Source organism: Protopterus annectens, chromosome 3.part1, assembly GCF_019279795.1.
Source record: "Protopterus annectens isolate FY-2018-M chromosome 3.part1, PAN1.0, whole genome shotgun sequence".
NCBI lineage: Eukaryota > Metazoa > Chordata > Ceratodontiformes > Protopteridae > Protopterus > Protopterus annectens.
In genome coordinates this window covers 1,889,638,294-1,889,663,284 of record NC_056732.1, presented here as the reverse complement: position 1 = coordinate 1,889,663,284, position 24,991 = coordinate 1,889,638,294, and the positions used below count along the sequence as shown (strand labels likewise).

At 38.4% G+C, this 24,991-nt stretch overlaps 1 long non-coding RNA gene across 1 annotated transcript in view; it reads right to left on the bottom strand.

The window, feature by feature from the left end:
• The window catches only part of LOC122798806, a 217,589-nt gene that overhangs the window by 165,657 nt on the left and 26,941 nt on the right, over nucleotides 1–24,991 (bottom strand). The gene's annotated exons all lie outside the window — the stretch shown is intronic.

Genomic DNA, 24,991 nt, shown 5'->3' with positions numbered 1-24,991 from the left:
TGTTTCACTATTGACTCTCCAATGACAAGAAAACTTGTTTTGTGAGTATTACACCTTACAGGCCTGGTGGGTGAGACACTGGTGCTGCTACGTCATGGGTGCTGTGGAGACTGTGTTAGCTGTAGCAGACTTGTGATTTGGAGGATTCTTGTATTTCAGTAAGTTTTTTGAGAGAACCTTGGCATGTGTGGATTTACGTGTTTGATGTGTACTATGTGTATGAGTAGTGGTACTATGTGAATATGTAGTGCTGGGTGAGTTGACAATCTTTTCCATGTTACTGTTTTTGAGAGAGCATGGATTATAGACTCTTGGTGTAAATACATCTCTCACATTCTGTACTAGACTGTGTTATTAGTAGAGGGTTGTTTGTGTACACGAGGCAATTGATACACTGCCTCAAGAGATCCAAGTCAACAAGGTTGTCAGTCTAACTGTCCATAATGCTAAGTTGAAGGCTGTTGTCACTAGAGTTGGCTTTTCAGACACAATCGCTGAGGAGATCGGTGAATGGATATTTCTGCCTGGGTTTTAAGGGAAAATGTGTTGAATTTAACTGTCCATCTCTGGCACACAATTGCATGGCAGTGTGAGGTGCCGCTTGACGTGCAATCAGAAACTTGTTCACATGCAGGGTGTAAATACCAGAAGTTAAAACTTGAAAAAAGTCTAACAAAGTTCAAAAGGATCAAACTCTGAAGTAAAAAGCAGATATAGGAAAACAAATAGGATGTTTATAAAAAAGAATTAGAGAACATGTTTTGGTAATAAGAAACAGAGATTTAGGGAATGCCCTAGCCAGACACTACCTGCTGTTTTCTACACCAGTCTGTCCCTTTATGAAATGCCATCCCAGCTGCTGTTTCACATGGAACAAGATTTGACAACCTGAACTCCCATAAGAAATCTTTAATCTCATGCTTTCATTGATCATCTTATTTTGTGCCTGAAACTGCTCTTCAGTTCTGCTGTCATCACCAGATTATGATACACATTGACTGAAGTATGTCTTCATGTGAATCTTCTGCTTTACAGTAACATAAGCAGGGTCAGAAAATCTGTATTTTCCTGCCTACATCACATAGCAACATAGGAGCAATATGAGGCAATTGATCAGCATGACCATAAGAGGCCTAGCCATATAGAACTTTAAGCTGACAGCAATTAATAGTGCTTAGCTTCCCTTCTGAACAGTGCTGTACATGACACTTCTGGTGCAAATTTGTGTCTACCTTTTCAACCATCAAGCCTAGCCTTAAAGGCAGCCAATGCAGTACCACATTAGTGACTCTTTGCAGTATCTTGTGGAAATTTATAGGCTGAGAATACATTAAGATAGAGATCTTCAGTGAATCTTATTTATTTATTGATATAGCTTTAGGTCCTTATTATGTTTGGTGTTTACGGCCGTGTCTTTGTTCTGAGTTCCCATTCAACTTTTCAATTTTTTCTGTGTTTACGGTAATATTGTAGGTCTATGTGCAGATTTATATATAATATTGCTTTTTATTCAGAGTTTTCTATCATTTCACCTTCACTTCCTAAACTGATATCTCTTACAGTACTATGATTTTGATATTCTGTCACTGGGCCATGCTTCCAGTAAAAGACATGATCTGTTTTTGCTGTCTAACTACATCTAAATTCTAGCCATGTCTATAATGTCTATATCAACTGCTTTCTCTTAGCTTGCTTTGTGTATCTTTATGAATATCAATGCACCGTCCCCTCACACATACACTTTTAATGAATTGATTTTCACAGATTAGGTGTCGATGATTAGGTGTTCGCAGAAATATACTTTCAGCAAAATAATATCGACCCACTTGTGTCTTGAGGTATTCAGTGATGCCACATAATTTGCAATCATGTATGAACTTGATTGGCCAGAGGCCTTTGATGTTAACCTTGACTTTATGGAAGCACCTAACAAACAGGGGTGACCTCAACACTAAGCTCCAAGAAGCTCTGCTAGTGACTGCAAAGTAAAGAAGTAGACTCTCCTATCCTAACTTCTTCAAGCCTGTGAGCCAGTGGGTAAACCAGTGGATGATATGGGGTTAATAACTAATTAATTGAGTTTGTTTATGATGTCCAGGTGGTGTATTGTGTTGAATGCTTTGATCAGGTCACCATTTTGCCCTTATCCATTGCTTTGGTGACCTTTTCAAACATGTTCACCAAGTTGATTAAGCATGGCATCCCCTTGACAAAATCAAACTGAGTTGGATCTACAGTCTATATGTTTCTTATGTCACAGCCATGATTATTCTTTCAATGGCTTTACATATTACACTAGTCAGACTCATGGGTAGATAGATCCCAGGGTCCATGGATGGCCCACCCTGGTGCAGTGGGATAACCATTGCAGTTCTCCATTCATTCTGTATAAAACCTGTTCAGAGGCTTTGTTTAGCAGTAATTATAGTGGATCCAATAATTCATGTTTTATGCTATTAAGGAGTCAACCATGGATATTATATTGGACTACGAATTCAGTGTTCTCAGCCTTGAGTAATGCTTGAGTGTGTTACAGTTGTGGGTATTTCATAAGGGTTATCTGAGGGAGAGGTTAGTAAATTACAGCTAAATTTGTCAGCGAGAAGATTTGCTATATTTTCTGGCTTAGTACAAGTGACCACATTAACAATTAATTCAGGACATTGTTATATATAATCTTTGAGGTTACAAACTTAGCTCAAGAAAACTTTACGATTGTTCTTGGCCTAGGAGGCTATTTGTACCTCAAATTTTGCTTTGGTAGACTAGTTAAGCCCCCGAGCTGATTATTTAGATTGATGGGGGAGATTTTACCTTGCTGGGCTTTGCACCTCCTAGTTTTATTCATGATTTTCTTACTTTTGTGTACATCCTTATGGATGTTTGAATTCTACCAGGGTAGCTTGTTTTTTGAGTTCCTAATGTCATTTGTTGTCTCTGTGTAGCTATTAATATGATTATAAAGTGTTGCCTTGAACAATTCTGCATAGGCAGCAGTGTTCTCAGCGTTTGGGGTGCTTGGAATTTTGTGAAGGTGTCATAGTAGGAAATTTTCCTTAGAATAATTCATAAAAGTTCCAAGGTTAGCTGGAGTTTTGTTTTTTATTTATATTCATAGCTCTCAACCTTCCATCTCCTAAGTGAGGAACACCCTCTCTCATAATGTGGAACAAATGGGCAAAATTTGGAACACATACCACCAGCTTAGTAACACCGTCAACTAGGAAGCTCACAGGATGGTTAAAATGTGCTACTTTATACATATAAAAAGTTACTTTGATGAATTAAAATGATTTAGTATTATTTGTTATATATTTCCATTAAAAAATTCCAAAGTCTGAATGTGTGACAGACTCTTTCAATATGGAACTTTGAGGAACACGGGCTTTTTTAGACCCTTAATGAGGAATGTTGCTCTTAATGAGGTACACTTGAGAGATATGTTTTTATTTCAAAGGAGACACCTTTATGGTCCAAGCTAACCAGTGAGGACCAGGTATGGCACAACATTCTCCCATGTTTATAAGCACTAACTGACCCAACACATTTGTGTTTGCAAAAAAACAGGAATCTCTGAGCATGTATATTAGGGCTCATGTATGATTTCCTGTCTATGGTGGAATAGTTGAAGCCGTCCATATAGTGTTGAACTGAATTGGGAGTGTCTCCAGTAAGTTTAAGTGTTATAGGTTTTCTGATCCATGGTGGGGGATGAAGATTTTCATTGGGAAGGTAAGAAAAGAAAGTGAATTATCTCTGCTGTAGTCAAGCTGAATCTTAAGTAACTTTCCTGAGGAAATACATAGCAGTTTAAAATGAGACAGCAATTCAATAGGAAGGCAGAGTGTGTGTGTGTGTGTGTGTGTGTGTGTGTGTGTGTGTGTGTGTGTGTGTGTGTGTGTGTGTGTGTGTATGTGTATGTGTGTGTGTGTGTGTGTGTGTGTGTGTGTGTGTGTGTGTGTGTGTGTATGTATGTCAGTGACAGGCATAAAGCAAAATAAGTTTCGTTTTCGGTCAACTTGAATGGTTTTCATGACGCTGAAACTCTGCAGCATGACCTTAATGTTTTGCTGTGTTTCATCATGAAACATAAGTAAAGATGAATCAGAAGGCCGTGGTGCAAGTTAGAAAAAAATTTATAACAATGGGTCAGACTGTTTTGGAAGTAATTTTTTTTAAAACATATGTATTAGATCATCACATTTTAAACTTTTAATTTAGTCTGCATGCATTTGTGGAAAAGGAAACAACCATGACAACAGTTTCTTTTGTTGTCCAGACATTTAAATATAGGAAAATCTCACCAAAAATGGCTAAACTTAGGCACAGACATCTGAAAAATGCTCAATTTTAAATGGTTAAGATAATACTAGGAGTTATAACATTGGATAAAAATGAATCCTGTGTTTGCTGTAATCTCTGCTTTTAATACTAAATAACTCATCTGAAGAAATATCTATCAGTTAAAATGATCCAGCACTGCTGCGTGAGAGAGAGAGAGAGTGTGTACATGTGTGTGTGTGTGTCTGCAAGGCTGCCTCTGTGTTTGTTTGTGTTTCTATGTTTTAAAATAGAATCCAATGACCAGTAAAATCTACCACAGCTCAAATTTGCATTCTTCGTGTATACAGGTGATGTTGTGCAAATCAGATACATATTTTGAAGGTACCTATTTGTTCTGTCCCACAAAACACATCCATATGAAACTATAAATATGTGCCTTTTGAATAATATTTGCAATCCCTATTTGAGTAATTCCCACCCTGCAGCTATGCCTATTACAAACAAATGCTCTCATCATACACCTGTTGTATCTAAAGGTTTCCTGATTTAGCTTGTTTCTGTTGTCTTGAAAGTGTTTTGGTGTCTCATTCTGTGCCCCCAGCCACATTACTAATTTATGCAGTTTTTAAGATCACATAAAATTACTTCTGATTTTTAGTGATTGTAGGAAGGTATCAGGTCTACCCCTCACGTTTCAGTCAGTTTCCACAAGGAAGCATTCTTCATGTTACGCTTATTAGGCAATTAAACAGTAAATAAAAAGCAAGCTAAACCACTGCCATGTTGAAATGGTGAACATTTCATTTGAAATGCAACATTCAAAAGAAAACTTATGTCTAATGCATGGGGTGAGTAAGATGCAGGTATTAGCAGAGCAGAAAAATCAGCGAACAAAACTGAATCATTATAATAACTGCTACTATTAGGCATTTGATAGTTTTGTTTGTTCACGTATATAAATTCAAGTCAAAATAAAATTAGACTATGAACATGAGAATATACATCATTCCTGCACTAGCAGATTGAAAAGCTGCTCTTTTTCACCATTGTGAGTGTAGAGAGGCCTCTCAGCAGTTCATCAGACTGTGAACCCTGTCTGTGTGTGCTTGTATTTTGGAATAAAATAAATGCTACAGACAGCAAAACATTTATATTTCCTTGCAAAACTGGTTCATATTACTACAAATCTGATACAAGCCAGTAATGCTAGATGGTGTTTCAGTATGTGATAATGCAACCAGGACATGTGGGTGTTGATGACCAGTTAGATTTGGGGCATGGGCAGTATTACCCTGAGGGAGAACACAAAGATTCAAACTCAGTGACTGGCTGAAAATGACACTGTAATTCCTGGCTTGGCATAACTTGGAGCTGGTCCAATACAAGGTGCAGCCTCTCCTTTTGGTTTGGGATTGCATATGGCACTATATAGATTATTATCACAGTCTGCTATATAACAGAAAATGACTGACTTCAATAATTGGCGTAGTTTCTGGTTCCATTCCAAGGAGATCCAATATCCGTCAGCCTGGGATGACATGATCGACAGACCTCGATGCTTTGCCAGAGATGGTTTTCATCTGTCACCTCTGGAATTTCGGCTACTGGCCAAGGGTCTTGCTACCCCCATAGTGCCTTTTTTATGCAGTGTCTCAAGGACATAATTTCCGATGTATGAACTCCATGTAGGAATCACCTCAAGGTTTTGCTGCTAAACGCTAGGAGTCTTAACATGAAAATGCATTCACTGCAAGCAGTCCTCACCTTGGAAGACATTGACATTTGCACAAACACAGGGACCAGGTTCAAGACTTTGGAGAGTATCCCAGCCATATTGGGCTACTCCTCCCTCCATATGTTCAGACCACAAACTGAAGGCATGAACACTAAAGAAGGCGGTGTATCAATATTTATTAAAGACAAATAAACCTTCAGATTGGTTAGACAATATGACTCACTGGAGATAATTGAGGTTCAATTAACTGTTGGTAGGACACCTGTTCAAGTCAATGCCAGCTACAGGAACCCCTCCATGAATCAGGACACACACTCTGCCTATTTGGATCAACTTGAGTTTAACAAGATACATCCAAACACCATGGTTTGGACAACTTTAACTACCCATCCATTGACTGGTGAAGTTACTCATGTGGAAACTCACTTGCCCAAAGGCACTCAACTTCATTATCTCCAATGCCCTGGACCAGCCAGTTGACACCCCCCCCCCCCAAGGGGTGCCAACATTCTGGATCTGGTGCTTACCAGTACGGGGGACCACTGTAGCACCCTCATTGTGAGGTCTTTCCTGGTAAGATCCCACAAATCAATCTCATCTGAAGTTATTATCACACTTGACACCCCCCCCAGCACAAACTAAACTAAAAACACTTCTCCAAAGCAGATTAAAACCTCTTATGAGATGGTATAAATAACTTCTCTGCACCTCCTCCCTCAGATGAAAATGGCAACCATCTCAAGTTCTACACAAATGATTTATACAAACACCTGAACAACTGCATTGGCACGGCTGTACCTGATAGACCAAAACAAGCTCCTCAAGGAAGAGCAAACCTGTCTGGTGGGAAATTGTCATTAACAGGATTTACAATAACAGGAAGAAATTGCTAAGAGTAAGAGGGAGTGAGCCCCAAACTCGAAAAATTCCCTCCTCAGCTTAAATAATTAAATAAGACTCCTTGTGAAGTCTTCCAAAACTAACTATGAATCCATATTAGTTTCCTCAACTAAGTACAGCCATAAGACATTCTTTAGTTACATCCATAACCTAAATGGAAAGGCTCAGAATTGTGCATAACTGGTAGTTAATGATACAACATATACTAAGTCTGTGGACATAGCTAACCTGTTAGCCAACATGTTCTGTAAAAACTTCACTCCCCTTTCCCCACCACACTTACCCCAAGACATTCCTACCACCTGTCCTTTACCCTGTATTTTGAAAGAGCAGGTTGTGAAGGCCCTCTATAAGGTCAAAAATACAGCATCCATGGGACCTGATTCCATCCCAGGCTGCATCCTACACGGGCTCAAACAAGAATTAGCAATGCTATTCGGTACTCTTTTCAATCATCGTCTAAGAACCGTATTCATCCCAGATGTATGGGAAAAGTCCAGTTTTATTTCCTTGCACAAATGTGGTGCTTCCATGACCCTGGGAACTATAGACCTATTAGCCCGACTAGTCTTATCTGCAAGGCCATTGAGCAAATCATCATGACCCCCTTATCAAGCAAAGACATTGGTAACCTCAAAACACTTGACCCTACTCAATTTGGATTTGCCAAGGGGAGATCGTATCTGTTAAACCTAGTGGACTTCTTCGAGAAAGTCACCAAAGCCCTTGATGAGGGGAAATCTGTGCATGCAGCCTACCTCAATTTAGCCAAGGCTTTTGACACTAATCTCCCACTCAAGCGTAATTAACAAACTCACCCAGCTAGGTATCAACCATATATCTTTAGATAGGTCACTAATTGGATCACTGATAGAACCCATATAGTCAAAATAGGAGATTGCACAGCAGACCTGTAATCAGTGGTGTTCCACAGGGAGCAGGCCTGTGACCTTCACTTTTGGGAATCTATTTCACTGAAGTGCAAGTTAAAACTAAAGGTCTGTGGCTGATAAAGTTTGCTGATGAATGCAAACTGGGAGCAGTCATAGAATCCCCAAACATTGTCAACATCATACAAAAGAGTCTTACACAAATAAATGACTGGTGCCAAGGTCATGACCTTAAACTCAATGCAAAAAATGTATCATCATCCTTTTCGGCAAGAGTGATATTCCTGCTAACTAGCATATCAATAGCACCCTAAGTACGCACTCAGCCGTGAAAGACCTGGGCACACAGGTCGACAGCAATCTTACCTTTGATCACCATGTCTCTACAGTGGTAAGAAGGGCATTCTATATTGCTTGTCTCAAAAGTAAGGGCATTGCCTCCAGAAAATAAGAATTTATAACATCCTTGGATGTTTCTCTCATCAGGCCAATAACTGAGTACAATGCCCCTTTTGGTATTACCTTTCCAAGCACCTGCAGCAATTGGAGAGACCTCAAAGGTTCCTCACAAGGAAAATTCAAAGTCTTCAGCATCTGTCCTATGTGGAAATCACTGTCACTTTACTCTGTTTCATGCAGACTGCTCAGAGGTGATCTCTGCCTTGCATATAAGGCAATCTTTGACCCTGTTTTGTTGGAAATACTGCATATCCATAAATTAAATGGCACGTGAATTGCTTGCTCTAATGGCCTTAACCTGGTATGTGATATTAATAGAACCTGCTGAAGGGACAGATTTGTCTCCCAGAGGTTACCACACTTTTGGAACAGACTCCTGCTTCATGTCAAGCAGAGCACCTCATTGGCCCTCTTTAAATGCAATCTGGACAATTGGAAGGGTAACTGTAAGTTCACCCTAGAGGTTCCACCTATGCCCCTCTTGGACAAGGGTGATAAGTGCTGATCATTGAAATAAGGGTAGAACTTTGCTAGGCTTGTAAGGGCCCTAGGGCCATTAGCCTAGTAACCTCCTATGATCATAAGTCACAGGACTTACCTAGTGGATAGTTAAAAATTCAACTTGTGATTCCTTTTCTGTGATAAACTGCTCTCTTTTTTTAATTTCTCCAAATCTTTAGGGTTTTTAATACCATGACGGGAACGGATCCCATTTCCAAGTCATAGTACGATTAAAGTTCTTGAAATTAGTATTGTTTCACTCTTCCTCTCTTTACTGTTATTCTACTCTTTCCGCAGCAACTTCATGCACCACTTTTCCTGACAGTCTCACCTTGCAGTTCTTTTCAGAAAACTTACCGGACTCTCTGTTTTTAGTGCCAGTCTCCATGTGCCCTGGGCCTTCTCTGTTCCACCTCCCTCTAGATGAAGCAGTCATTACATTCAACTCTACTTTTCTAAACATACTTAATTCATTGGCACCACTCCACACAGTTAATGTCAAATCTAGCATATCCCCTCTGGTTAACTAATGCCACTCACTCCTTGATGAAAGCTAGTGACAGAATGTGGACAACCTGGGTAAAAACTAACCTCCTCACTCACCTACAAAAATGTAAAGACATTGGAAACCTTAGTAAAAAATCAAGTCAATAAAGACAAAAATTATTTTTACAATAACCCACCAAGGTCTCCAAGATCTAATCCCAAGAAATTCTGGCACACAATAAATCAGATACTTCACCCTGGTAACCCTTCATCTCCCAACACCCGCCCTACAAACACAACCCCCAAAACCGCAGCACACTTCATCTCCTACTTAGAATCCATCAGTAAGTGGATAAGTCCCATCACCCCCCCTAATTCTAACACTAAAACTCCTCCGGATCCCCCTTCAAGTCTGGACTCTACTAACACCTTCTCTCTTAAACCTATACCTACCACCTATATTAAATGTTTACTTCACAAACTAAAGCTGTGTTCTGCATCTGCAGACAATCTACCTCCCCTCTTTCTCCAGCTAACAGCAGACTCTCTAGCCCTCCCAGTTTCTATACAAATTAACCAGTCAATCACGGAATCCAAATGTCCCTCTAGCTGGAAAGAATTCTATACCCTACCCATTCACAAAGAAGGAAACTCCACTGAAATCTCAAACTTCAGACCTATAGCCATCTTCTCACCTCTCTCAAAAATACTAGAAAAATGCATACATAAGCAAGTTATGGAACACCTACTTCAGTAAACTCTGCACACCCCTACACAACATTGCTTTTGTCCTAAACATAGCACCATTACTGCCCTACTATCCTTTATCAATATGATTTCGCAGGCCAGTGAAAAACTAGTGTCATGCTTATTTCTAGATCTCTCCAAAGCATTTGACACTGTCTCTCTCTCCCTTCTTCTGGACAAATTCACTTATCTCAGTTTCTCCTCCTGTACTAGGGCCTGGTTTTCCAGCTATCTCTCTGACAGTCTACAATCAGCAAAATGGCTTTCAGCTCTCTTCCTCCCACTCCCCATCAAAATGGGTGTTCCCTAGGGATCTGTATCATCTATAGTTGCTTGAGGTGAAATTCCCTAAGCTTCATTTGCCTGTAGAAAAAAATATCAAGTAACAGAACATCATCTTTTCCAATAGGAAATCCTTGTTGGTATGACTTCTAAGTGTGCACCGGCAATGATTTACTTCTTTGGGTAGAATTTTATTTTTTTTATTTCACATTTGTTAACTGGGAAAGTCCGACTTGGAACAAAGCCAATTTTCAGTGGAGACCCAGGGAGAAAAGCTCCAGATACATGTCTTTGTAACATGGGAGGAAAGTGGAGTACCCAGAGGAAACCCACACAAACAGAGGGAGGATATGCAGACTCCACACAAAGGGCACCCCAGCAGAGCATCGAACCAGAGACCCTCTTGTTGTGAGGCAACAATACTGTCTCTGCACCACTACTACTATTCCCTTTTAAAAGTTGGTGTGACATGACCTTGAGTATACACACACACACATTATATATATATATATATATATATATATATATATATATATATATATATATTTTTTTTTGTGTGTGTTTGGGGGTAGAGTTAAGTGTCTGCCCCCACCACAAAAAAAAAATGTTTTTCCTTCTGTGGTTCAGGTATTACTTTTTGGTAGTTTGGGTAGTTTGTATTTTGGATTATCAGCTTTTCGGAAATTGACAGTTAATAGTGGAATCTAGTTAAATATACACTGCAAGCATCAGGAATCTGCTCCTATTATAATAATACCTATTTTTAATTACTTGTATAAAATTGTTATGATATTTCTCTTATATGTTAAAAAAATAAACCTGTTTTGAAAAAAGGAATCTGCTCCTATATAGAATGAAGAGAAGCACCTGAGCAGCTGTTACCTTAAACAATAATGCTGAAGCAACTGTGATACGCAGATGAAGGGGTAAAACCCCAGTGTTAAGATTAACTTTTAAGTATATTCCTCTCCTAAAACATTTGTTGTTCCTCATTTAACTAACATTTATTCTACATGTGACAGTAGGTATATATCAAACTGAACAGAAACTTAAATCCGCCAAGTGTGAACATGCTCTTATACTGTTACACCTCAGCAAAGTGGGATGACATGTTTCCTGGACTGAATCTTGATTGCTGGAGATTCCAAGGAAAAAGAATAAGGTACCTGGAAAAAAATTCTTAAACTTGACCATTTTGCTGAAAGAATGTATTAAAGATGTGAACCTGTTGTTGCTGATATGGTTGACCTTGACAAGTTAGCCTAGTTAAACAGCCTTTATTCTCATGTGTCTTAAAACTAGTTGAGGGGTATGCCCAGAACAAATTAGACCTCTCATCATTTTAGTTGCTAAGAAACCAGATCTGAGCAATGCAAGTCCTGTGAGGAAGGTCATATGCATGATGCTGATAATATTCTGAAATGCATTATTTCATAGAAGTGCTCTCAAATAAGCTTCCACAGGCAATAGTGCCCATAACCAAACAGCTTTCTTGGCTGAATCACTCGAATATAACATATTCTCCAAGATCTCTTCTGAGTTTCTTTCCTGCAGGAATTTATTACTGCTCTATGTGTCCACTACTTGCTTCACTCGAAGCAGAAGTGTGGCTAAGAGTATGTCAGAGTAGTAGATCTAGGACACACAATTCTTACACAGTGCACATTTCCCCCATTGTCATTTTATAGCTACCATTTCTGGTGGACATGATTTGGCTAAAAAGGACTACACATCTGTATTTGCTATCAAAGACATAGCATTAAAAACTAAATGGGTCTTTAAGAACTAATTAGGCAATTAAATAAAACATATTACTCTAAGTACCTTTTATTACATCAGAATATCTTCAACAAATAAAGACCTGTGGAGAAATTCCAGTACTACAGCAGGATATGAAGCACTCAAAATCTGAATGGATAATGAAAAAAAACTATATAAACTATTTTATTGATAACTATCATTTCAAGTTCTACGTAAAGATCACTGTTGCTATTCTATTCATTAGGTTTGGGAATCAGATGAATACTGAGATCCGCAAGACTGACCTGACTCCCAGATGTCTGTTTACATAAAAGCGTAGCTATCACCTCCATGTGAGGCTTCCTACCTGCATCCCAGATAAAAGACGGTATCGACCACACCATGTTTGTTTTTTTTTGTTTTTTTATGACACAGGTGTGTATATTTCTCAGCATATAGCTCCATTATCATCCAGTCTGAGTTTATGGTACCAGAATTTCTGTTGAGAATCTTTGAAAGATAAGAGCCACATTGGTGAAGTGTTATTTATTTATTGGTTTTCTTGTTCTTTATTATTCTTAAGTTTCTTTGCCAGTGAAGTTTATTAGGGAAACTGTTGCATTTCCCAGGGAATATCCCGTGCTGGCCTAAAAAGCCATTGTGATTGTAGATATCAAATCCTATATATAAGACTACCACTCTAAGTATTTTTTTTTGTCTTAGGACAGTTTGAGATGTCAGTTGATTGCCAGATTTGCTAGAATTTTTCTACAAAAAATCCATAGAAGGAGAGATGACAGAGAAGAAACTAGATATCATGTTTAAGGCATGTGATCAGTCCTCCACTTTGTCAGAGGAAGGCCTCCATCTAAGAAAGAGAAAAAAAAAAAAAAGTCATCCTAACTTGTGCCACATAGACGTGACGATACCTCCATCAACAAATTAGTTTTATAGTCCCTGGTAGTGACATCTGATACAACTTAACAGCCTGTGTCTGATTCTTTTGAAGCCAGATGCAAAGGAAGTTGCTAGCATGTTCTCCTGAACCGAACCAAGAAGAAGAAGGTTTATTTCATCCACTTTCCTTAAAATAAGGAACATTTAACCCCACCCTACACTGCTTTCCAAGTGGAAAAAGTAAATCACCATCTTTAAACAAGGTGGAATAAACAAGAATGCAAGGAACTCAACATTAAAAATCTGAGCACACTACATCCATGATGGAGTCCTCTTTCCAGAAGTCAAGTTCACATACCCAACAATTTGTTCAGGACATCAAACATTTAGTAGAATAACTTGTCTTGCAGTGACAAGCCATTTCACATAGTTCTCCAGCTCCCACTCCCTCTAACCAGTTCATATGGAAGTGGATTACATTTCTTAGTGTAGAAGCTACTTCATCCTTCAGTGCACATAATGAGGAAGACTTAGCCCATACAACCCTCCTTGGCCATGATTCAGATGAATGGAGCTCCGTTTTATTTTGATCATTATAGGACAATGTAAGTATAAACAAACAATTTAATTGAGAAATGAAAGAAATGTTGGATTGTAAAAAGAGACATTTCTACATAACCTTATAGTAATGCCCTATGCATCTGTAGCCTTTGGTAATACCTTTGCAGCATTTCTCTTGCAAATGACTTCTCAACTCCAAATACCCAAGGAGCGGAACAGCATATGAGTCAGAATGAGCTGCTTCCAAAAGGCCTAAGCAAGAATGACCATGGTCTGAGTCATGAGAAATGATACAGAGGGCTGCAGGATATAATTGGAATCATTCCTCTCTTTATGTGTATGCCTCTGGTATCAGAGGAACACCTGCATCTTACCTTCATCCTAATTCAGCAATTCCTAACCTAGGGAACAATAGAAGGCATACTTACTCGGTAAGAAAATGTTAGGTTTTTACTACCATCCTTTTCTAATTCCCAGGAAAAATTAATCTTGAAGGCCAATTCTGGATCTATCAAAGCTAAGCCTCTTCTTGAAGGTGCCTACATTAAGGATAGTCACCGTACATAACACATACTCATCTGCTGCGGAGTGTGTCCTTAGTAATAGAAGGTATAGTCATACCTCAGGGAGAGTATTTGTAAGAAGGTTTTAAAAGTTAAGAAAATAACTACTAAATTGATGCAAATTGTTGCATCAGCTTTGTATTGGATCATTCATAATTTGTTATTTTACTGCAAGTTTCACACCACCCCCACCCTCCTTCTCTTGTTGGGGAATAGCTATTAATTTCTGGCTGGTGTACCGAGCACACGCACTGCTACCTCTTCCAATAAGCCCAAGCCATTTCTGTAATATTTTGCAAATTTTTATATGTCTTTGTTTATTCATGACCTTAAAATATCTAATGTCCTATTTAGAACAATCAATGCCTAGTTGTCCTTATATGGGTTTTGTCTGATACCATGGACATCACCTGTACAAGGCAGCAATCCAGGCATTGACATGATGATCTGAGGTTGTGCCATCCCTCACCTGCATTGCCAGTGGGAGGCAGAGGGTCAGGAGATGGCAATGTAAGTATTTTATATGGCCCATTTATATCCAGCTGTGCTATGCATAGTGTAGTTATGCTTAATGGTACTTAATTTATTTTACAGCCGCTGAAGATTACTGTTTAAATATGGCTGCCTGCTACAGAATGTGGGAGCACCTCTCTAAGGAGCAAGGTGGGTATATGTTCTATGGCCTTTCAGTGTACATCTGCAGAGTTGTTCATGTCACATGTGTGACTTATTATTTTTGATCCATTATATCTCCTGTATGCAGGTACATTTGAGGCAGATGAGGTAATGTGAATGTCTTTATCTCCAGCATTCTCTAGCTGTATTGACCTTCCATGTTTCACTCTCAGGAAGGGATGAAGGCTCATATGCTGGAGATGACATGGGGGGTTATTAGTCACTACATTAGTATCTTCTCTTTTGGCCTTTCAAGAGGGAGAGGTTAAGACTTGTCTTCTGAACATGGATAAGAGGTGTCAGGTATAGAGGCTAGTGGCTGCTGAGATAAGCCACCAGAAGGATACCATCATCAGAAACATGACACACATTCTAGAGCACCATGGTGAGTCACTTGACCCGTGTTCCCCAACCATCACTTCTCTGAACCCTTTCCTCTCTTTCCAAGAAGGGCCAGCCACTCATGCCAGGGGTGAATTTATGAATACCCAGCCAGTTTTATGTTTTAAAGGCAGACGGTGTGTCACACTGTTTAACTTGGAGAGTTAGTTTGTTCTAGAGAGGTGGGTAAGCACTGTGTTATAATTCTATAACCCCACCATGTGCATTTATTTGTTGGAGTGGATTTACATCATCTATAGTCCTACTATTAGTTGGGTTATTTGTTTTTTGGATGTATAAGAATTTCTTCATTATTGGATCCACTGTAACCAGCAAAGTCTCATTGCTCCACCATAGTAATGCATGATAAACTCTGCTCCTAACTCTCACCTGCATCTTAAACCAAAAAAAAAAAAGCTGTTCCCATAACGCTACCACTACAGATGACGTTTGGGACTCTCATCACACATGTGCATGCAGGCACACACACACACACACACCATAAATGTATCCCCTGACCTAACATAATATACACACACTAATTATATATATATATATATGTGTGTGTGTATATATATATATATATATATATATATATATATATATATAAAATGGATATAGACATATACTATATATTACTATATTAAGTAGGGCAACAGGAATTGGTGGTGCTAATGGCTGACCTGAATGCACATATCAGGATAGACAGAATAGGATATGAGGACTGCCTATGTCCACATCAGTGGGGCAACATGAATAAAGAAGGAAAGGCCAGTCTAGACTTCTGTATGAAAAATGGCTTGATAGTAGCCAACACATGGTACAAAAAGAAATACTGTCACAAGATTGCATACAAGTATGGCTAATGTGCAACTCAGGTAGACTTCTTCCTAGTAAGGAAAGGACAATGTGGTAGAATCAGTGATTTTAAAGTCATCCCCAGTGAAACAGTTAACCCACAGTAAAAAAACAATGGTTTCCACAATCATCTGCAAGCAGTGGTCATAGAAGACTTCCAAGGTCAACAGAGACTAGGCTGAAGACCTAGAAGTTGACTGGACAGAAAGCACAACAGTTCTAGGAATTACTTACAGCTCTAGCACCTCAAGAAGAAGACAAAATAAATGGAGTTGAAGAAGATTGGAAGCACCTCAAAACAACATGTGAGGACTGCAGAACATATATGTAGCTCAGAAAGGCATGGACATAATTTACATAAGGAAAGCTGGTGGTGGAATGCGAAGTCCAGAAAGTCACAAAAAGAAAGAAGCAGTGCATGAAGAAGTGGGAGACAGAAAAGACTTACCAGGCTAGGAAGGACTACTGAATGGCTAACAAGAAGGCTAAAAACGATGCTGCAATGGCAAAGAATAAGGCATCTGCCAGTCAATGTTAACATCTCCTAGGATAATGGTTTTGTTCTGTATTGTTTCAGTTATCTATGCTAGAATATTTTCTAGAATGGAAATGTTTTGCCCAGGAGGGATCTAAGCAGATGTTCTTAGATGAGTTAAGTTTTAGAAATATTATAAAGATGTTTGCTCTGCAGAATGTTGGTATAGTAGTTCAGTATGGGGAAACTATCAAGTTGTTACGGAAAATTAGGGCTATTCTGCCATGTTTTTTATGTGTTCTGTCTACTCTGATAATGCTTTAACCAAGGGGAAAATTTTCTGTAACTTTTATTTCTGGTTTTAGCCAAGTCTCTAGAATAGCAAGGATGCCTGGGTTAGAGTGCGTTAACCAGGCATGAAACAGTGTCAGCATACTGCACATGCTCCTGATATTAGGAATGATAAGTTTTAGTATTTTTGTCTGTGTAGTAGGAATGGGAGCTGGGCTGGGGGGAATATCCCTGCACAAGTTTAAGTCAATGAAAAAACGTCTAGCTGTTTTTGGAGTTTTAAGTAGTTTGGGTATTTGTATTACTTTTAGGTTGTTTTGGTTGCTATTGAGGAGTCCATGGTGGGAAAGAAGAAGATCAGTATAGAGATCACTGCTGTGGTTATTTAGAAGAAACTTCCCACACTGAGGTCAATTTATAACCGAGGGTAATCACTTTACAGCCAGAACAAAGCAATTAACAAAGAGATGCAAGTAAAACAGGTTTTATGCCATTTCCTGAGACTAAATACCTAGCATATGCAGTGTAATTTTTACATTTATTTATTTACATTTATTTTACATTTGTTGACCGGGCTAGTCTAACTGGATACATGTCCATTTTCAGTAGAGGCCCGGGGAGAAAAGCTCCAAGCATAAGAATAACAATATAACAAAAGCAAATAAGTAAAATAGAGTAATAAAGCAACAGTACCATAGTAACATAGGTAAAATGAGAAAAGCACATGGGACTAACAAACAGTGACTAGAAAACATTTAGGCAAAAGCTAGACCAGACATAAACAAGCAAATGCACTAGACAGCACCAGGGCAATTGCAGAAAGAACAAAGTTCCCAAATCCTATCAAATTACTAAGAATAAAACAAGAGGAGAGAAATAAGTTTTGGAGGCAAGAGGGAGGGCTAGGGTTGAAATAGGAGTGAAATACAGGTTTCAGTCTGGGTTAGCACAAGGTCAGAGCCACTTAGTTTTTAGATGTTCTTTTGTTTGGTTTTTGAATTGAGAAGCAGATGCTAGTGTAGATAGTTCAGGAGGGAGCTGATTCCATTTTTTTCCTATAGTGTTTGAGAAAAGAGAGTCACCAGCTTTGTTGTTTGATTTAGTTAAGGAGACAAGTAGTTTATTTGCAGAACGTAGTGTAGCCAGGTTTTTATATGGAGAGATCAGATGAGAGAGGATGGGGGTATTGTTTGGGTGGTATAAGATCTTTTGTGTCATAAGTAACTGTTGACAAAGTATATGGTTCTGTAATTCTAACCATCCTAGTTGTTTAAGGTTAAGGCAGTGGTGTGTTTTAAAGGGAGAGCATGTGATGAATCTAGCAATACTATTATAGCAGGTAGATAGTTTGGAGATGTTTTTTGAAAGGTTGGTATATATAGCAGAGGCATAGAAAAGGGTAGAAATGAGGTGAGTTTGTGCGATAGTTTGCCTGGCTGAGGGTGTAAGGAAGGGTTTGATTCTGTAGAGGGTACCAAGTTTTCTGTTAACAGTCTTTATGGTGGAGTTAATATGGTCATCAAAGTTAAGATGATTGTCGATTGTGACACCTAGTAAGCGGGTGGTAGTATCTGGTGCTATATTAGTAGCATTATTGGAGGTTATAGAGAAGAATGGAGTGGGTGACTTATGAGTTGGTGTAAAAAGTAGTAGTTTTGTTTTCTTTGGATTCAGGAGAAGACGATGTTGAATGAACCAGTTTTCTACTTCTTGGAATACAGTTTATTTATTTATTTATTTTATTTATTTTACATTTGTTAACCGGGCTGGTCTAACTGGATACATATCCGTTTTCAGTAGAGGCCCGAGGAGAAAAACTCCAATACACAATAGAAGTACATATTTAAATTGCAAGATTCAAAGTATTGTTACAACAAGAGAATACAGCTTACATATGCAGGAATGAAAATTTACATAGATGTTATATAAGACTAAAGGACAGACAGGAAATTATACACAGAACATTGATTTCGTTAAAGATACTGAAAAATAGACTGAAATCAGAGATTTTCCTTATTACTAAAAGGAAAGAGAAATTTTAGAGATCTGCAATTAGGGAAATGGGCTAGGGAAGTGGACCTAGAAGTAAAGAGATATGTAGTTAGTCAGGTTCTCGACATGGGCATGTCCATTGTGTGGAGAGATATTCTTTAAGGTTAACAGTTTGGGTTAGGGATTGGAGTGAGGGTATATTATTGGTAGTACAGATTAAGGTAGAGTCATCTGCATATTGGATGCAAGTGGCGTGGGGTATGTTCAAGTGGAGATTGTTAATAAATATGGAAAAAAGAAGTGGACCTAAGATTGAGCCTTGAGGGACTCCAATATTAACAGGAAGTAAGGAAGACAAATTGTTATCCCAGAGTACAGCTTGCTGTCTATTTTGAAGATAACATCTGAACCATTGTAATGCTTGTAGGTCGAGAGAAAGGTGCTTTAGTTTTACAAGAAGTAGGGTATGATTAACCATATCAAAGGCTTTTGACAGGTCTAAGAATAGTGCAGAGGAAAAGGAGTTATTATTGCGGTTTTTGTTTATAGTGTCAGTGAAGGAGAGAAGAGCAGTAGTAGTACTATGAAATGGTCTAAAGCCATGTTGGCAGTTGGCTAATAGGTTGTTTTGTAGAAGGTGGTTAAGAATTTGTTTGTGAATACATTTTTCCATTATTTTGGCTAATGGGGAGAGTAAGGCAATAGGTAGGAAGTTAGAGAGGTCAATTGAAGTTCCACCTTTGTGTAGAGGGATAATATGTGATATTTTCCATAAGGTAGGGATTTTGCCTTCAGTGATGGTTCTGTTAATCAGGATAGATATGGGGTAGTCAATGGCTTGTGCAGCAATCTGTAGGTATTCAGATGGGAGATGGTCAGCAGATGGGGTACAAGGTTTTAGTTTGGTAAGAAGTTTGTAAATAAGAGATGGAACAGGGTGTAACTGAAAGGTTGGGAAGAAGTATTAGAGGTATTCAATTGTGAAGCAGGTAAAGGTGGTAGAGAGTTTGCTAGAGATTGAATGGCTTCTGTAAAGTATTTATTAAAGGCATCAGGGATTAGGTTGGAATTATTTTGGTTGAAACCTACAGGGGTGGGAGTAGTAGTGTTTCCTGGCTGAAGAAGTTTATTAATTCCTGACCAGAATTTTTTTGGTGTATGTTGTGAAGTTTGTTGGAGGTTTAGGTAGAAGTCTTTTTTATCCCTAAGGGTATCTCTCTTGGTAGCATTTCTTAATTGTTTGAAGAGAAGGTGATCAGATGTGCATTTGGTAGTTCTCCATTTAGCCCAAATCTTGTTTCTAAGTAGCATTTTCTGCCTAGTTTGTTTAGTTAGCCAAGCGGCAGATTTGGTTCTTATTCTAATGGAGCGGTATGGAGAATGGTGATTTAGTATTTGAATAAAGTTAGTATTAAAGTAGGTTACAGCCTCATTAAGTTCCAGATATGTTAGTGGTGACCAATTACATGCTTTTAGTTCGTTTATAAAACTGTCAGGATTAAAGTGTTTTTTTGAGCGTGAGGTTATAAGATTAGGAGTATTTGGAATGTGAACCTTTTGTCTGATAATGTAAGTAAGCATATGGTCACTGATATTATCAGGAAGGATTCCTGGAGTATAGTTGTTAGGATGGCTATTGATAAGGATCCAATCAAGGGTAGATTCTTTACTATTAGGTTTGTCAATTCTAGTAGGAGTAGTTATTAATTGATAGAAGCCAAAAAGATTTAAGTGGTTAGTTGGGGTCAGAGAATTACAGGTGAGCCAGTCAATGTTAAAATCTCCTAGTACAATGGTCTCTTGGGGAAGTTGAGTAGATAGGTAACTAAGTAAGTGTTCAAGAGTACTAGTGTTGTTTCCAGGGGGCAGATATATACAAAATAAGTAGATAGATTTGGAGTTGTTTAATTGGAGAGTGACAGATAATGTTTCGGCTTTGGTGTCAAGTAATGGGATAGTGTTAGACAGGGAAATCTGGAGATTGTTTTTATAGATAATAGCAATTCCTCCACCTTTTTTGGTTATGCGGTCATGTCTAAGGTTTCTTGGTCTAGGGTGGATGGTTTTAGCCATGTTTCTGTAAGACATAAGATGTCAAAAGAGTGCAGGTGTAGGAGAGCATGAAGGTGTGAGATTTTATTATTGATACTTCTAATGTTGAGATGAGCTATTAGGAGGGAGTTATGTGCTTTAGATAATGTGGAGTGCACAGGTAAAGTTATATTATCTAGGATATTGGAATTATGACCATTGGGGCCTGGGTTTGGATGAATATCACCATCTGAGAGGAGATGACAATGGTGAAGTAGTTTTATATTCAAGATTTTATTGAGGTTAATCAAACTCTTTTTAGAGGGGAGGTATGTTACAGGTGTTACTCTGATATTTTGGGAGTATGTAGTTAGACATAGAGGTTATGTTACAGTGAGTAAGAGTGTTGATACAAATATAAGATAGAGTTTGTTGGACATTATTGTATTGTTTAAGAGTAGTAAGGTTTTCCATGAAGGTGAGGGAATAGGGTATGGTTAGAGAGGCTGTAATACAAGTTAAGAGAAGTAACTGTGTGAGAATAGTTATTTTTGTTATAGCCATTGTAGAGAGTAGTTGTTGGAAGAAAGTAGGTATAGTGTGTATGTATGGTTAAAATGAGGTAAGAATGTTACTAGAGGATAAGGTGGGTCAAAAGTATAAGGTGAGATAAGAGAAGGATGTAGTGAAGGAATTGGAAAGGGACGTAGTTAGAGCGGAGGATGGGGTAGTAAAGCTAATAGGGGTGTGGTAAAGGTGTGAGATAGAATTAATACTGGCAGGTATGGATAAGGGAGTATCTGGTGTTAAGGTGTTTGTAATTGGTTGAGAGGTTAGTGGGGTGTGGCCAGTGAAGTATAAGTGTAGGAGTAGTGGGGGTGGGTGGGATATGGGGGTAGGGTAGGGGAGCGGAGCAGGGCAGACCAAAGTAAGAGGAGCAGTGAGAGGAAACAATCAGTAAGGAGGAAGGTAAGCACTAGAGACAGTAACAGAGTAGCCAAGGTGAGAGTCAGAAGAGGAGGACATAGAAAGAGAGGGGAAAAACCTGGGAGAGTAGAGGAGCGAGTTAGGTAGCGAGTTGTATAAGAACTTGGAAGGAGAATGGGTAGCAGGGTTAAGAGGGCTTTGTCAAAGAAAGAGAAAAGTGCCACAAGCTTATAAGCCTCAGGGAGGGTGGTGGGGTAGCAAAAGAAATGAGATTACAGGTGGCCAAATCTATAACAGCTATAAAGAGATGGAAGCAGTGCAATATTAAGGTAAAGTAGGGTAGTGGAAAGAGTGGTGTAACAAGGCAGAAGGGTAGCTGTGGTAGTAGGGGGCAAAAGATAGAACAAAAGATAGTTAAACCAGGGGGGTATGGCTGATCAAACAAAAGGAAACAATGGCTAGCTTAATAAGGGGTCCTAGTATTTCATAGAGGAGGCATAAATTTAACTGATTAAAGTTGATATGCAGCTTGGTTCTTCTTGGCAAATATGCTTACATGAAACAACGACAAAAGTCTGAGGAAACTTGTAGGTGTAGGGTTTTGTGGCAGAGCTCTGGCAATATGAGGGTCAGATTTAGTGATACAGACAATAGGCAAGAGGGGCTAGAATTTATTGGAGAAAACTGGCAAAGGAACTAAGGTATTGGGAGAAAATAACTAGAAAGGGAAAGGTAATAGAATGGGAAGAGGCCAATAATTTATTTGGACTGCAAGTTAGAGATTGCCTTCCCTATCAAGGATTGATATCAGAGTACAGGCAAAGGGGAAGGAATAGGGGAGTCCTAAATGAAAGACCAGCACTGCTAGAGTTTTTAATATAATATAGAAAAGAAGCTGCCATTAAAAAAGGAATAATTAGTAGAACATATAAAATATTGCATGATAACTATAAGAATCAAAGGAGGTTAGAAAGGCTTGGGAAGAGAGACTGGCAAGCCATTTACAAAGAAATAATGGGAGGATATATGTATTTATGTATTTATGTCTCCCAAATATGCAACAAAATCTAAAAGATTTAGAAATTTTGTTTGGAAATGTTTACATAGATATTTGTATACCCCAAGTAGATTCCAGAGACTTTTTCTCAGGTAGACAGCAAATGTTGGAGGTGTGACGAGGAAGAAAGAGGTACTCGGCAACATACTTTCTGGGAGTGCAGTGGTTTGGTAAACTTTAAGGATTCCTTGCAGGATGCACTGTTGGAAATGCTGGATGGGCAGACTGGTGTGATGAGGGAGATGATTTTTCTGAGCTATGATACAGAATCGTAAATGCCTAGACATGGTAAGGCCTTGTTGTGTCTAATTATGGTGGCTGCCAAGAAAGCAATTACTACAAAAAGGAAATCAAAGTCTAAACCAACTATATCAGAAGTACTGAATATGGTAACAGAGATAAAAAAAAAAACTTGAACTTAGATCTTTAGGAAAGGGTAGGAGCAAACTACATAGGAAAAAATGTGAATTATGGGAATAATACTTAGAGGGGAGGAATGAGGTTTAAAAGAAGGCAGGACTTAAATGAGCATGTAATGTTTGACTGAAAATGATTGGGTAGATTACAAATGATGTATAATGTTTGCAACTGAGAATGTGTCAGTGTTGTTTGTGATGTAAAATGCTTGCAAGTAAGATTGTGTCAGTATGGTTTGTTTTCATTTATATAAATGTGTATTTGTCATACATGATGGTGTAATAAAGGTGTTTCTTGTTTAAAAAAGGTAACAGGAATTAAATAAGTTATTTCGTGTTGATTAGGTTGTATGACATATGGCCATATATATATATGAAGTATAATGTTTGTTAAAGTTAATTTGTTAATGCAGCTTGATTACTTCTGTATAAATGTAAATTTGCCTATCACAAGTGATAACTTAATAAAGGTGTTTAAAAAGTGTTAGTAAACTTGTAGATGTAGGGTTCTGTGACAGAACTCCTGCCATATTGGGGTCAGATGTAGTGACCGCATGTTATGAAGCAATGAGAAAAGTCTCAGTAAACATGTAGGTGTAGGGTTTTGTGACAGAGCTCCTGCAATATTCGTAGGCTCTGCTCTATGAAGGAAGATAATGACTGAATGTAAGAAGAGACAACACTAAATAGACAATGGAAGCAAATAATACTATCTGCACAAGGGGAGTAAACACTCACCTCTACCACTCTATTGGTCTACTGCACTCTCACCACCCTTTGTAAAGGCATACCATTACCAGCTTTAGACCTAGACCTACAGCAAAATTATCCTTCCTCTTCAGAATAGTTGAAAAATATATTCAAAAACAAATGCTAAACTGTCTCCTGCAGGAAGAACTCAATCACTGCACACTGTAATTCTAACCAATACAGAAACTAAACAAAACAAAAATTCTTCTGGAAACCCCAGAAAAAAGGAAGAGGCTGAAGATCATGACATCAAGTTGAATAATAAGCCACTTTAATTCAGTAAAAAAAAGCAAATTACTGTCAGTAAAACTAGAGATAATGGCAAAACAGTCTTGTCTTTATTTATAGACTTGTCTAAAGCTTTCCACACAATTTGTCACTGTAAACTTTACTTAAAATGTCCTCATTAGGTCTCTGTCAGCCCACCCCACCTTTCTACAGTTCAAACGCTACCTATCCAATAGGTATCAGTCATTAAAATGGCACTCGTCTCTCTCTCTCTCTCCATATCTCATAGTCACCACCCGCATACCAAAGGCTCTATCCTTGGTCCCCTGTTCTTTAACACTGCCAACAACACCCTCCACACATCCACACAACAAGCATTCCTAATGCAGTATGCAGATGACTCCATACTCATTTGGACATCTGACAATGTGGCACACCTCAAAGAGATTACTTAGGAAGCTTTAACAGCAACAGAGGTATGACTGTATAACCCACAACTCATGCTCTTCTTTACTTTTTTCTTTTACTACTATTTTTTTTAACCAAATCCCTCTGCCATGAAAAAAAATGTAAAGTCCTCTCTCTTGATAAAACAACCAATGAAGTCACTTCTCATAGTAAATTATTAATAAAGAAAGTGGGTGATGACCTTAAATTTGACCTGCATATACAAAGTTGCATAAGAAAAACTCATCAAAAAGTAGGAATGCTTTATAAAGTGAAAATCTCTCTCAGCAACGCAAATAAAGCTACATTTGTCACTACTTATCTCCTCTCCCATTATTACCAACCTTCAGTCATCACAAAATTCAAAGCTTGAGAAATGCTATAACAAAGTAGCTTGATTTGCACCAAATACCCTTTT